Below are 16,442 nucleotides of genomic sequence, written 5' to 3'. Positions count from 1 at the left end.
GTTTTCATTAGCTTTTTGAATCCTGTTCCTTCCACCATATTGTAAGGAAGACTGTCCCGGCATATCATTTCTGCGATGCTGTTTGTTATTTGTTTATTTTTTTCTCCATCTGAGGCATATGCTGAAATTCTTGAAAAAGCCGCTCCGATAGTTGATCTAGCCCGTTTTGGAGTTAACGACGAAGCCTCAGTGTCTGTCAATGGCGAATGCACCAATGAATCATTATGCCTCAAATTGGTAGTATCCTGGACATCAACTTCATGTGAATTCTGCGGTGATAAAAATAAAAACAAAATATAATTTAAAATATTTTAAATAATAACTATTACATCAAATAATGAGTTTTACCTCGTCAGCTTGTAAGACATCAGAATGTTTTCTTTCCATGTGCTGTTTCAAGTTTGTAGTGTTATTGCATGTTTTTAACTCTTTTGGGCAGTATTTACATTTTGCGGTTGCATTTTCCTTCCTTATTGTAAAATACTTGCGCCAGCAGCTTCTGGGTGTTTTAGCAGCGGAAGACATTTTTATGGTTAAACCAATATTTATTTCGACACTTCAAAGCTTCCAAGAAATAAATAAAGGCAGGATCACAATTCATTACATATTTGTACGTAAAGATGGCACTGATTTTTATCGACTTGTTCACATTAGTTAGCTTACTTATCCATTTTATCATCCGTCGCACAGATGGCACTATTTACAAAAATCGATTTAAAATGTGTAATTCATATAATCGATTTATTAAAAATCGATTTTCGCCTTTAATAAAATCGACTACAAAAAATCGATAATAAGAAAAAAATCGATTAAAGCAAAAATCGATTATTTTTTAACATCCCTAGTCGGTCCCTGTTGTCTAAAGGTCCGGGTGGTGTTTCGGTTGAGCAAGCTACCTGGGTTTCCGGAGTTGCCAATACTTGGACGAGGTGTCCTTGGATAGGCTCCTTGACGGAACCTCTCATTATTACCATTCGTTGGTTGCGGTATGTTCTGCCTGAGCCTTGAGAGGGATGGATCTACTTCCATTGGTACAATCGGTTGTGTCTGAGTTTGTCGTTGTTGGTTAGGGTGAATCCTTTGGTACTGTGGGAAATACGGGTAGTGATTGGGACCTTGAATTGTTTGCCTATTAAAGGACTGAGCGAACATGGATCGAGCGTGATTTGATTCGAGCTCCTGTGCTAAAGCCAACGCAGAGGGGAGATCATTAGGCCTTGAGGAAAAGAGTATATCGCACAGAGGACGATTGAGTCCAGAAATGAAAACGCGGAGAGCGTCCTCGCGGTATTTACTATTTAGCGATTCTATTAAGGTGGTGTTCCCGCCATGGGTCATGATCGTCTTGTTTATTATGAGGGTCAATTTCCTCTCAACCTCATCGTAAAATCCTACTACTGACGCTTTACCCTGTCTTAAGGTAGATAACTCCTGTTCTATTAGATGAATAGGTCTTTTGTCGGCGTATGCGAAGTCTAACCGTGCGATAATTGCCTTGAAGTTCAGGACTGTATTGAAGGATGAAAGAACACTATCCGCTGCTCCTACTACTTTATTCCTTATTATACCTACTGCCTGGTAATGCCTGGAGCTACCTTGGAATTGCTCGAATACTTTATAGGCAGTGTGCGCCGCTTGTCTCCAGGAGACATAACGGGTAGGATCGCCCTTGAATTCTGGCATGGTCTTTACTAAGTCTAAGGAATCGTCACATGTTACATTTGGTTCAATTGTAACTGGCTCATACTGAACCACCTGTGTTGGGGTCTCAATTCTGGCCAGTCTACTTGTGATTTCGTCTAAGCGATTCTGAAATTGACGTCTGGAATGTTCAGTTGCAGTCCGGATTGCCGTAGTCAGGACAGTTTGGAGAGTTTGTGCGTCCATTGTTTTTAAAGTAAATCTACCCTGACTAAAATTTCTAATTGGAAATCTCTATATCTCTATTAGATCTGAGCCCTTGGGTATTTATTTATAGTTTACAATTTAGAATTATATTGTTATGTATTAAAATGCGGCTACTAAGTTTCCACTTACAAATATAAAAATAGTAAAAATAGGTCCATATTAAGATGCTTGCTGGATTGTCCCTCGCTGGTCGTTGGATTGTGGATTGTCCCCCGCTGGTTGTTGGATTGTGGATTGTCCCTCGCTGGTTGTTGGGTTGTCCCTCGCTGGCAACGCCTCGGCGTGGCGTGCAAAGCCTTAATTGTTTTTGGTGGTTTTATTTTGCTTAAAATTTTTTGCTTCAAAATTTCTTTAAGTATTTTCACTTGATGATTTTATTCGTAGTTTTTTTACTTTGGTGGTTTCTTTGTATTTTCACCTGATGATGGTTTTATTTGTATTGTGGCACTTCTATGGTGACACTTAGTCCTTTATATAATTTTTCTGGTTTATTGTGGCACTTCTATAGTGGTACTTAGACTCAACGTTTTTAAAAAAGAAATTTTTTGATTTATTGTAACACTTCTATGGTGGCACTTTTTTTATTGTGGCACTTCTATAGTGGTACTTAGACTCAACGTTTTAAAAAAGAAATTTTTTGATTTTTAGGAGGTGGGTCCGAACCCACGGCCAAAACTCGCGAGTCCTTTACAAGGATTTTTCTAGTTTGGCCCCACGTTGGGCGCCAGTTAATTATTTTAATAAAACACCAATTTATTTTTGATGTAATTTTTATTTATTTCCCTTGCTAATGCAAGGGCAGCCGGTCTCAGCGGAAGAGTCATAACAACTAACTAACTTGGTGACTGCACCTGAATACCTAACTTTGAAATTTAGCTATTGCATGTGGACAACGCGTGACTTGAAGTTGCTGATAGAGCGTCTGCCGTATGTTGGTGATATCGGCTTACGCTCGCTGCTTGAACGTGGGATCGCTGCCTAACTGCCTGCTGCAATGTTGGTGATATCGGCTTACGCTCGCTGCTTGAACGTGGGAACGCTGCCTAACTGCCTGCTGCATTGCTTGCTCTGCGGATATGGTGGATATTGTTACATTTATTGTTGGTGTTGTTGTCATGTGCCAAAATTATTATGTGTTAACTTACATATTTGCTTACTCGGTATATTTTACAATTCTGTTTTCTTACTTGTTAGTTACATTGCTTTAATAAAATTGTTTTGGTTAAATAAATCTGTTTTAATAAAAAATTGTTCTGTTACTTGTGAATATTGCATTTTCGTGTGGGAACGGTAATTCCGATTTGACAATATTTATTTCAAATTGCTTTCTTAGCAGACAGTGAAGTTAGTTAATTTGGGACGGTTGCAATTCTTGGAATGACATTTTGAAATTAACAGTTTCAGTTACGTATACGTTGGGTATAACGTCTATTGGCGTAACTGAAACTGTTAATTTCAAAATGTCATAACTTTTTTTTTAAAAAATCGTACAATAATTTTAAAAAATGGGTTTTAAAGCTAAAGAGTTGTACTATGCGACCTTTTCGTCGAAAATTGAAAAAAAAAATTTTCTATCCCAAAAAAAATTATCAAAAATGGCTAAAATGGCCATTTTTTGACCTTTTAGGCTTCATTTACCAAAAATCTTGACGTGATGGAGCATTTTGAAGGTCAGATTCGTTTTCAGCGCATAAAAAACTACAAGAAACAAGTACAGCCATTCTAGAAACTGAAAAAAGTTAAATTTCGCAGGCCTGTGTAATATAACAACATTTTAAGGTGACCAGCTTATGGCAGAAATTATAAATGTTGGCTATAATTAAGAAATTAGTTTGTAGATTGTGGAACGGGATTAGCTGCTGCTCCGAACAGGTGCATCAAAAATTAAGTTTTGCGGATCGACTGCCATAAAATGCGTATACAATTCTTCCAAACTTAATTCAGTATAAAAGGATGCATGTATTTTTAATATTATATATTGAACATTAATGGAGACTTAGGGTTAAAGAAACGCCACTTAGAAGTTAGCCAAATGATTAAAGTAAAATATGGTTTATTGGCGATACGGGGTACTTTTTGAGAAACTTGATAATCCTTTCAGCTTCTCCTCCCGTTTCACCTCTGGAATTGTTCTGGAATTATTTGTTGAGCTACCTCCTTCAATAGTTCCTGAATTAAGGCATGTTTGCGATCGAGCGGGCTGCTTGTGATAAATGTTGAGCGGATCTCCGCCTCCTTCCACCAATTCTTCTTGTCCATTCCTACAATCTTCCTGAAGCTGTAGACATCGAACTTCACAACTTGGTACCCAGTTTCGCCTGGCGGTGTCCAACATATTTCTCATCAGTCCCTCTCGAAATAGATTGCGAGATTACACCAGCGGTCGATGCTGAAATCGATACTGGCAATAATTTGTCTAGGGCACCGAACACATGTTTAAAGGCTTCTACGATGGCACATCCACAGGAGTAATTGTGGTAGGTGCAGTCTTGCACGATATGGTGGTGGTCATCATGATCGCAGATGAATTTGTGGGAAAAATACCCACAACTGCCAATCCACTACCGCCACAAAAAATGCAAAGAAACTTTCACATAGATTCAGAAACCTATAACGAAGAACAGGTAACTCCACCTGAGCAATACTACATTGACCAAAACGATCCCGAAGATTTCCAATATAACACCGACAATGACGACAAAGACTATTTGGACACTAGTGACATACATTTTTTAGGCTAACGCACTCTTCGCTACCGTACATTCAGTGCAAGATGGAGAGTGGAGGCATTCTCAAACTATTAATATTGTAAAAAAGGCAATACCCAACGAACAAGTTTTCTACGCAGCAAAGTCATAACACTTAAAAGCTTTGTTTTTCCAATATATATTTCAGTCTAATTAAATTTATTTACCCTTGTCTTTATTGAAATTTCAATTTATTGCAAACCATCTGATTTTGAAACGTCAAAATTTAAAATATGCGTATGGCAACAACTTTTTCGAATTCACATGGGTTGCATGATAAAAAATTGCTCCGATTCGGAGCGGACATTTACATTCGAAGATTTGCTCCGATGGATTGTGTGATAGGGCAAATTATATAAAAACGCATGTACATATGAGTGTGTAATACAAATGATGCAATGAAGACAGCACACAATCAGCTATTTGTGTGCCTAACAAATATGAAGCCATTGATCTATCTCTCCTCCAATAAACCCTTGTGAGAGTGAGAGTGAATTAATCGATGGTACTCTGATAATTGCGGGCAATGGCTCAAAATGCACTGTTTCAGTGAAGCTGTATTCTTGATCTTCAATTTTAAGTGATGTGTTTTTATATTGAATCAAATATGTTCCAGTCTAGTTGATTTCTTCTTCATTAGTTTTTATAGTTCCATTGAATTCATTTAGTATCACTAAACCTACCTGGTATTACTCTCTCTACTTCTGGTATATGAAATCCGTTTGTAACAGGACAATGTGATTTCTTTCCTTTTAGTAAGTTAGACAAACATCTGTCGTTAGTTATGTTTAATACGTGGTTTTTATAACATATTTTTAAATCATTAAAAGTTTTACATCTTTTTTTCAATGCGAAAATTGTTTCATTGCATATTAGAATTTCATAATTTTTAATTCTTTAAATGGTATTATTTTTCTTTACTGGTTTTATTAGTTTAGACGCGCAGGTCTCTTTACTTGTTATTGGTAAACTTGTTGTTGTTGTAGCATTCGCTGTTAAGTGTGGATTTATGAGGCGTAGGAATCCGCTGACACGAGCAGTTCACGTGAGCTATGTTTATCACTTGTTAGGTAATAAACAAAGTTATCCGGTGTTAAGTAATAAACAATAGTTAAATAATTTTTAATAAATTTATTCTTATAACAGGTTAAGCGACCATGATGGGTCCTTAATGCTAGGCAACAATTGCCCTTCTTATTTCTTAAATCTTAAATCTACCCTAAGAACGTACATATTTAGATCGTAAATATGTATGTTTAATATCCTACTCAGCACCGTCCGAATAATTTAGTTTTATTTTGAGTTGCAACATAGTTGCAATTATTTCTATTTAATTTACTTTGTTTTCCTTTCCATATCTGGTTTCACTCAAGTATGTTTTGCATACTTGAATGTTGACACCAGTATCATATACTAACGAGTATTTCAATGATTATAGCAAATGTTTACTAATTAAGACGCGACTACAACTCTTTTCGTAGACCCAGAATCGCTGAGGCAGGTACGTCAAGTTCCTTCAAGTGTTCTATTATCACCTCATGTACTTCTTCTTTTGTGGTGATTTCATCAAGGTCTCGGATTTCCACTTGCCGCAGCTCAGTTAGAGCCCTGACTTCTACCGCTTCTCCTAAAGCCGCCTTAACAGCTTTATGGATTTTCAGGGTGTTTGGGTCAGATGGTTTTGCCAGCACCAAAAGTAACTCCCCTTTGGCAGCTTTTTTGACCCCTTGTATATCATTATTCAGCTCCTTTAGGTTTGGCTCTGACTTAACCCGCTTCAGAATTTCCGCATATGATATGCTGCCAATATAATACTATCGCGTCCTTCTGCGGTGGCCTCTGCCGTTTTCGGTTTCTTCTTACATCGTTCCTTTCTGCCTTTTTAACTGATTTGGGTGTAGCTTGTGTTAAATCCTTCCGGGTTTTCTTGGATTTAACCATCTCCCATTTTTCGGTTTGCACGTGTTCTGTCATTCTAACTGGCGTATTTCTCAAATCATCGACTCGATTATTTTTATTTCTTTTGGCAGGACTTTTCCTTGCAGCGGCGTTGTTGATTGCCCTTTTTGGCGTAGATTCTATACGCTTTATAAGAGGCGAAGTTTGGGTACATCCAATAGTTTGACAGTAGATGGTTCCCTATGTGCCCCTCTTAACGCCAGGTTTTCCGGCCTAAGGATAGATCCCTCCAGTTTTTTGTGCAGGCCCGTTATGTACGTGACCAAATCTCGCATTGGCTGGTTTATGTTCCTCTTCGGAAGCTCCATCATTTCGGCGAGTTCTTTGACTTTATCGCCGATGGCTCGATATATTTCTTCGGCCGTCATCGCTTTCGTGAAGTTCTGGTTCTGGTTCTTTCCGTGCCTGGTGGTGAATATGGCAACCTTGAGCTACTTTGGAACGGGTTTTTGAGCATTTCGCCGCTGCCGTTATTGCCATCTGCAATAGTTGTTGGTACCTCTGATGCTATTTTTTTTGAAACTTCACTTCCTTCCGTGGTTTGTTTTTTGGCTTGGTTTGAATTCATTTCTAGTTTATTGGGCCCCAACTCATAAGTCGTTATCCATATCCTGATGCGTAGTCACTTGTAAATGATTCCATGGTTATCTTTGCGAGCAGGGAGGCCATGCGAGGGTTGACAAAAGCTCCTTATGTGAGCTTAAGTTCAGAGCCGAATCAGTGTTAACTAGGAATGTTACATCTAGACCTACGCCGACACTTAATGGCGACAGGATATGGAGTGTTCTTAGAGACTTGCCATCATTTTAACGGGGCGGGGGCAACTGGATTATTAGCCTGAATGCCGTTTCAGCTAGATATCACTCCGCTTACTAGGGAAACAGAATAATACAGTCGTCAGCTCGTGGCGATATGTCCTAACGTATTCCAGTATTCCATGATTAAGACCTTACTGGGCTCGGTCTTAATATAGATCGTATTAAATTAACAGCCGCCCCTAACATGGAGGACAGACGCTGACCAGGGAGCCGCCCAATATGAGTCAGTCGCTTCTGGTTTTTTGTATTTTCACCATGCCTTTGCATGGTGAGGGGGACACTTATTTTTATTAAAGGCGGTGTCGTTTCGCCTTTGTCACAGGAACTTCTTCGGATTAGCTAGCTTTTAGACCGCTTCCTCCGTTTCTGCCGCTCATTGTCGCGGGCTGCTTATTTGTTAGAACTTATTCGCAACTAACCTGCTACTACAGGCCGTCCGGCTATCCGCAACCTGCCGACCCCCACGGTAGCTTAGAGCCCAGCTTAGTCGTCCGATCTCAGGGGAGCGCGACCTCCATGCCCGCGTGTTTTTTTTTTTTTTTTTTTTTTTTTTTTTTTTTTTTTTTTATGAGGAGGAAGCATCGAAAGCCTTACCCCGTCAGTGTGGGACTTTAACCCGAACTAAACCTCCTACCGTCAAAGTACCGATCCCCCCGGTACTACCGTCAAGTATTTCGTCGGGAGGCGGTTTGAGCGTTGCACTCAACGTCAGTTACTGTTCTGATGCAATATGTCACAAGCTGCATCTGCCTATTACCACCACTGTTAGGTCATATCAGAAGACAACCACCCCTGTCGGATCTATACGCCCCCTCCCCCCATGTCCCTGTTCGTTATCATAGAAAAGCTAGTTTCTAATAGTGGTATCGTCAGTTTACCTGTGTTTTCTTCTCTGGATAGGTGTGCTGCTTCACGTTCTTATTTGACGTTCGCGCATCCTCCTTGCCTGCTCGCTATTTCGAAGTTGCTGCATTATTTCAGCAGCCATGTTTTGGACTTTGCTCCAATTGTCCTGGCTCATCAACATCAGTGGCACTAAATTCTCGGGCGTGATGCTGCTGCCAAGGTTGCCTTCTAGTTTAGCCCTTACTCTTCTGAAGCGGGGACACGTGAGAAGCACATGTTCTGCGTCCTCCTCAACTGCTGGTGTGCACTGCTCGCAGTATGGACTTTCTTCGTGTCCAAAGCGGTGAAGGTACGCTTTAAAGCAACCATGGCCACTTAGGATTTGGCAGACATAGAAGTCTACTTCTCCGTGCTTTCTCTGGAGCCAAGCTTCAACGTTGGGGATGAGACGGTGGGTCCACCTGCCTTTATTTGCACTGTCCCATCGCGTTTGCCATTGGTCCACGCAGCGGTGGTTTATGGATTTTCTCAGTGCCAGCTGATCGCATTGGGCTTGGTTGTTCCTCATACGTCTCATTTCATACATCTCCTGCGCTATCAAGTCGAGTGGGCATAGACCGGCTATGATGAGCGCCGCATCCTCTGAGACTGTCCTGAAGGCAGAGCAGACTCTAAGAGCACACAAGGTACGTGGAGTTACTACTTCGTACGTATGAAGCGTGTTGGAATGCATCGCGCCAAACTGTCGCGCCATATAAAAGGATAGACCTCACTACTCCAGCCAGGACCTGTCTTGCCTGCTGCCTTGGTCCTCCAATGTTCGCCATTATTCTAGCCAGGGCTGCTGTCGCAGTCGCAGCTTTGTTGCTAGCGTATTCCAAGTGGTATCGGAAGCTAATTCGGTGGTCTACCAAGACGCCTAAGTATTTTATGTATGGCTTTGACTCGATAATGCTGTCCCCAACTCTAATCTTGACCTTTTCAACTCTCTTTCGGCTGCTGATGAGTACGGCTTCTGTTTTATGCGTAGCTAGCTTTAAACCATTCGCGCCTACCCATCTTTGAGCCGCGCCTATAGCTTGTTGCGCGATATTTACAATTTCCGCGAGCGTTTTCGCGGTTACAACGATTGATATATCGTCCGCGAAGCCAACGAATGTTGCTCTCTTGTGTACCTTTAGTCGCAAAATGCCGTCGTACATAATGTTCCACAGGAGGGGCCCTAGAACGGATCCTTGTGGCACACCAGCTGTGACCTGGTAGTCAACAATTCCGCTGTCGCTGCCGTAACGTAACACCCTATCAGACAGGTAGCTGGATATGATACGCTGTAGATAGGTAGGCACTTGCATCGCGCGGAGGGCGTGTAGTATGTCTATCCATCTGGCACTGTTGAACGCATTTTTGACATCTAATGTTATTACTAGGCAATATTCTTTTGCACCACCTAACCATCGCTTGCCTTCAATTGCCTTTTCCGCAATTACTTTTACGGCCTCTATCGCGTCTGTGGTAGATCGCTTCCTCCTAAAGCCAAACTGGTAGCTTGACAGCTGTCCGTCTACATATATTTCCAGCCGGTTTTTAATCACAAGCTCAAACAACTTACCAATGGAGTCCAGCATACACAGTGGACGGTATTCATTTGGAGCGCAAGCACCTGGTTTTTTTGGTACAAGTACCAATTTTTGTAGTTTCCAGATATTTGGAAAGACGCCTTCTTGCAGGTACACATTAAAAATTCTCGCAAACAAGCACGGGTTTTGCAGCACGGCTTTTTTCAACGCAATGTTTGGAATTCCATCTGGCCCAGGCGCTTTTCGAGACGATAATTTGCTACTTAGTTTGAGCACTTCGGCTACATTTACCGCCGGGATGTTGGTGGCTGGTTCGCTATCTATCTTTCTCACAAAGTCAGGCTGCGGAGGGAAGAGTTCTCGTACAATCTGGTCCAAGAGAATTGGGCATGTTGGTTGTACCGTCTGTTTCATCTTGTTCCGCACTATTTTATAGGCTGAGCCCCATGGGTTATTATTGACGTCGTCACATAGCTCTTTGAACATATTGCGCTTGCTATCGCGAATGGCCAGTTTAAGCGCTTTACGCTTATTTTTGTAGTTGAGCCTGAGTTCTACAGTGTTGGTTGCATTCCGTGAGCGCTGACATAGCCTTCTGGCCCGATTGCATTGTGCTCGCAACTCCGCAATCTCGTCGTTCCACCAGTATGCTGGCTTACGTGTTTGGTGTCTTCCTTGTCGGACCATAGCGGTATCGCATGCTTTGGTGATGGCTGACCTTATCTCCGACGCTGCAGTTTCAACCGTGCATATTACCTCGGTGTTGTCGAAGGCTATCTCAAAGAGCTTCTCGTCGAAGCTTTTCGCTTTCCACCCATTTTGCCGTTTGTAGGGTATCGTGCCTACTTGAGCTTTTTCGATGGCAATGACTATTGCCTTATGATCGCTATGTGTGTAGCAGTCGCTGAGGTACCATCTTGTAGCTCTACTTAGTCCCCTGCTTATGAAAGAAAGGTCTATGATGGAACCAGTACCATTTTTGCTAAATGTGTTCTCCGTACCACTGTTGAGTAGAACAAAATCAAGCGCTGCTAGTGCATTTAAAAGCTCCCTGCCTTTCGGGTTTGTTCTCTTACATCCCCACTCTGCTGCCCACGCATTGAAGTCACCTGCTATGAGTGCCGCGCTTCTTTGCTTAGCGTCATTAACCAGTTCGTCCATGATACTGGCAAAGGTACACAAATCTGTACTGGGTGGTATGTAACAGCTGTATATGTGTATATTATCTATTTTGGCACGCACATAGCCGGTTGTTGCAACTGGTTTCCCCAGATGGGTTGGGTTACTCCCGCAGCTCCATATGGCACACTTGCCATTTACGTTGCTGGCCCATGACGCCTCGTGCCTGTTTCTATATTGCTCGCTAAGTATAGCAACATCGATGCCCAGTTCGTATACTGTTTGGGTAAGCAGGCTTTGCGCTGCTTCGCAGTGGTTGAGGTTAAGTTGCAAGACCTTCATACTTTCTTCTGTTGGGCTGCTCTCTGGAATGCGGGGCATGTTCGCCCTCCCGACACATGGTTAGTGTCACTTTCGCCGTGCTGTAGACATAGCGCACACCTCGGCGTATTTACGCAGTTTTTAACCTTATGGTCTTGCCCTCCACATCTGAAGCACTGAGTAGTGCGGTCATCTTCGCTCTTGCAGTTCCTTGCCAGGTGGCCAAAATCGTGGCATTTGTAGCACCTTGTTATAGCTGCCTTTTCCCTAATGCGGCAGTAGACCCAGCCAATACGTATTTTGGATAGGCTTATCAGCTTTTGGGCGGATGCCGGTGGTAGGCTGATGGTGCATGTCTGCGTGCCACCGTATGCTGTATGCATTGCTCGAATGATTGATAGCGTAACTTTTCCGTCCGGGAGGCTATTTTTTATCGCCTCTAACACTTCTTCTCTGGACGTCACTTCATCAATATCCTTTATTTGTAAGGCCGTTTCTTGGGTTAGTGAGCGAACCTGTGCACTTTCGCCAAGGACACATTCTATTGCTGTCTTGAGCTTTTCAATAGCTGGGTCAGCTTGCCGCTTTAGTTCGAATAATAATTCGTCCTTCGCCGTCTTTCTAATGCCCTTTACTATATGGCTCAGTTCCTTGAGGTCAGGTTGCGATTTAATTTTTTTTTAACATTTCCGCGTATGAAAGTTCACCGACTTTCTTCAGGACCAATGCGTCAGGTTTCGTTGGTATTTTTTGAGTGGTTTTGGTCTTACGTTTGACCACTGTTGACCAGCCTTCACGTGATTGGATGTCCTCCACGCCTAGGGGCGCATTCATGTCTATCGCTGCCACGCTTTGCTTCTTTACAGCATCCCCCTCTTTTGGTTGGTTGGTGCAGTGTTGTTGCTCTTTGGGCCTGGCCTCTATTGCTCCTCTCGGCGATTCTAAGCGGATGCACTTTGCTATTTGCTGCGGCGAATTGGGCGCATCCCGTCCGCTATTGGCCGCCGTGCGGGCTCTCTTTGCATGCTTTTTGCGATCGTTCTCTAATTTGTCAGTTTGTGTGCTTTGATTGGCGCGCACAGTGGGTGGCTTAGATATGCTGTGCATGTCTAATGCTTTCTTATGCAGCCTCTCTATTGCACTCACCAAGTCTTTCATAGGAATGTTGATATGCCTCTGCACTTCCATCATACTAATGAGCTCTTTTATTATTTCTCCCATCACGCGTAGCGGCTCTCCGTTTGATTCTCGCTTTGTCGCTTGCTCTCTTTCCTCTTCCTTCTGCTGTTGCGCGTCGCTTTTTTCCATGTTTGGAGTTTTATGCTCGCATTGGTGCTTTTCAGCGCGCTCTTGCTCAGAAGTGAGTATTTGTTTTCTCACAGGTGAGCGGGCGATTCTCGCTCGTCTCAGGAACGGATTGATCGCATCGCTCTTTTCCTTCGATTCTCCATATATGCCCGGAGACTCGTTCGGCATGTTGTTGGGTGGTTTGCTTATACCTGTGGGAGTCAGCTGTCATTCACCTGCGCGGCTGTCTGGGCAGATGTGCAGATGGTAATCAGCTATTCTATCTCTTCCCACCGACACTTTGCACCGCTCGCTGTATGTATATGTTTTTTTTTTTTTTTTTTTTTTTTTTTTTTTTTTTTTTTTTTTTTTTTTTTTTTTTTTTTTTTTTTGTGAGGAAAGTTACGCAGTTGCCTGGGCAGATGTGTTTTTAATAAGCAACTGTTCTCTCTCTCTCAGCAACAACACTTTTCACCGTTTGGTTTTTTTGGTCTTTTCACTCTTTTGGAGTTTGATGAAAAATTGCTGTGTTTACCCTTGGTTGGTCAGCTACACCTGTCATAGGCAATCACTGGGCACTGCCCTAGCTCCTGGGAGCACACTTGCACACTTTTTATCACTACCGTGGGACTTTTTCCCAAATTTATCGACACTTTTGCAAGAGCACTTGTAAAACACGTCTTTCACTGGACACTTTGCAGTACCATGCCCGCGTGTGTGTTCGTGTGTGTGTGTGTGTGTTTGTTTGTGTTGTGCAAAACAAAACAAAACAAAACAAGTTTATAACAACTATTATTTGTTTTTTTTTTTTCTTTTAAAATGACTCAACTATTTTTACGATTATGTGTATATATGTAAATATATATATAAATATGAAGTTTAAATTCATACTAAATTTTTCTCTGAGAACAAATATTATGTGGTTTTATATAAATATGCCTTTTAAAACCAATAGATTGTTCATTTCTCTTTGTATATGAGGGTGGGAATTGTATGAAAGCCACATTTAAAAGATTGTACATTCCTCTATGTATATGAGTGTGGGAATGGTGAAAACCACATTATTATATTGTACATTCCTATATGCATATGAGTGTGGGAAGTATTTTGCTTTGATAACAAATATGGGTATTGTATGAAAACTACATTAACAAATATTATGTGGTTTTGGTTTTAAACTACTCAACTATTTTTTGATAACTTAATATGAAAATGTACAATATAAAAACCTAACACTCACTTAGTTCATCGTTCACAAGCAGTAGCCTTTAATAATAGCCCCCCACAGTGTGCATTTTTTTTTTTTTTTTTTTTTTTTTTAAATTGATTAGAAAAATGATCTACCGTACACATATAAGTCTTCCAATTGATGAAAAAAATGTGGAAATAAAGGCAAGGATTGGAAGTGAACAAGAATTTGAACGTCGAATGCAAGTGAGAGGAAGACTTAATGGATGGGGCTTACTTTGATGAACTGTTGAATATTAATGTTTAAGTGGAATTTATAAATTTTCCTTTTGAGAAACTTACTTCAAACTGTACATTATATACATATATACTCAAATATGAAATAAATAGACAAATTTTAATTTTCTGTTTGTATTTTATTATTACTTCAAATTTATAATATTTGTACATTTATAAACATTCCACTTGTTATCATTAAATTTAACAAATGCAAATAAACTCTTTTTCAAGTGCTTAATACGACCAAAACCAACGACATATTTATACTTTTATATAATTCCTAAAAGTTCTTGAAGAAGTTTATCTTCACGTATCCATTCAATGTCACAGCTAATATTATCCATTTGTGGTGAAGTTCGAGCGCATCCCAAATCAACATCATCTGCTTTCACTTCTTCATCGAACCATTGATGTAATAAATATTTTAATTTATTTATTTATTTAATTAATTAATAGTCTAAAAATACAATATTTCTTACAGACTATGAAAACAGATTAATGCTGAATAAATTAATCAAAGTAAAATTAAACTTATAATTAACTAGTTTCAAGTGTAATGAGTGAAAGAAAAAGAATACATTTTTTATAATTTACAGAAGAAGATTAGATTAATACTAAGAATTTAGTTCAACAATTCATTTAGAACCAATTTGAAGTGATTCTTTGTGGAACAGAAATCCAGGCCAGTATGATTTGAAAGCGAATTAAAATCACCCAGAGTTCTAGAAATCGGAGCATTGGAAGCATAATTAGCACGTGCCATCCCTAACCGGAAAAAATCATGATTCCGTAAACTTCGCTGAGGAATATTGAAATTGATTTTCTCGAGTAGCGATGGGGAGTCAATAACCCCATTTATCAAATCGAAGAGGAAAGTAATGGAAAGAATAGTCCTTCTAATATCTAGTGATTTTAGATTTATAAGCAAGCACCGACTTTTATAGGATGGAATTGGATCAGTGAAATTTAAAGAACGCAATGCATAACGCACAAAAGCTTTCTGGACACGTTCAAGCCTACTAATATGACAAGCATAATATGGTCTCCAAATAAAGACGGCATATTCTAACTTGGAACGCACCAGAGACGTATACAACAACTTTAGAGTATATGGATCAACAAAGTCTGAACTAAAACGTCGAATAAACGCAAGTACGGAATAAGACTTTGAAATAGTGTGATTTAAATGTTTTTGAAAAGAGAATTTAGAATCAAATACCACACCAAGATCAGTAATTTCACTTCGATGAGATAAGCTAGAACCACAAATGTGGTAGGAAGTGGGTATAAGAGAACAAGATTTAGAATAAGAAATATAAAAACACTTGCTTATATTTAAATCTAACTTATTTCTTTTACACCAAGAATCAACGTTATCTAGATCAGATTGAAGGTTTAAAGAGTCCACTGTACTTGCAATCCTCGAGTATATCTTTAAATCATCGGCATACAAGAGAAAATTTGCGTTATTAAAACAACTAGAAATGTCATTAATAAAAAGTATAACAAGTAAGGGGCCCAGTATACTTCCCTGAGGTACACCAGAGGACGCAATGAAAGAAATAGATGACACACCATCAACATTAACAACACATTTCCGAGAGGAGAGATAGGATTTAATCCATTTTAAAAGAGTGGAATGGAATCCTATAGCACTCAATTTGGAAATTAAAACCCTGTGATTAACCTTATCAAATGCTTTTGAAAAGTCTGTGTACACAGCATCAACTTGAGTTTTTTTTTTAAACGATGATATACAATATTCAGAGAACACAGCAAGATTTGAAACAGTAGATCTACCTTTCATGAAGCCATGTTGGTCGACTGAAATATAACGACTAACTACGAAATAGATTTTATCTTTCACTATTAATTCAAATAATTTTGATACCGTGGATAATTTGGCAATTGGTCTATAATTAGTAATATTGTTTTTATTTCCACTTTTGAATACTGGATTAATGGTTGTTACTTTCCAGGCATCTATGAATTCTCCTCGATCAAGGGATTTGTTAAACATTAACAAAAGTGGATAGGCAATTGCAGAGCAGTTTTTAAGAAGATACGAAGATAGCCCATCTACATCAGTTTTTGTTGATGTTTTGAGTTGCCGAATTCCAACTTCGATATCAGAAAGCGTAAAAGTTAACGAGCCAATATTGATTGAGGAATTCATGTTCGAATGAAACTCATCAATTAAATCAGAGTCTACTTGAAAATTTGAACAAAAAAAATCTGCGAAAAGATTGGCTGCATCTGTAGAAGTATGTGCTTGAGTTTCGTTATAGAAGACAACCGAAGGAATACTTGAGCATGATTTCCTAGATCTAACATAACGCCAGAAGGAACTAGGATTTGATTTAATGTCCGATTCGAACTTGAGAATATAATTT

This window comes from Anastrepha ludens, chromosome 2 (assembly GCF_028408465.1).
Source record: "Anastrepha ludens isolate Willacy chromosome 2, idAnaLude1.1, whole genome shotgun sequence".
NCBI lineage: Eukaryota > Metazoa > Arthropoda > Insecta > Diptera > Tephritidae > Anastrepha > Anastrepha ludens.
This window is presented reverse-complemented; position numbering follows the sequence as displayed.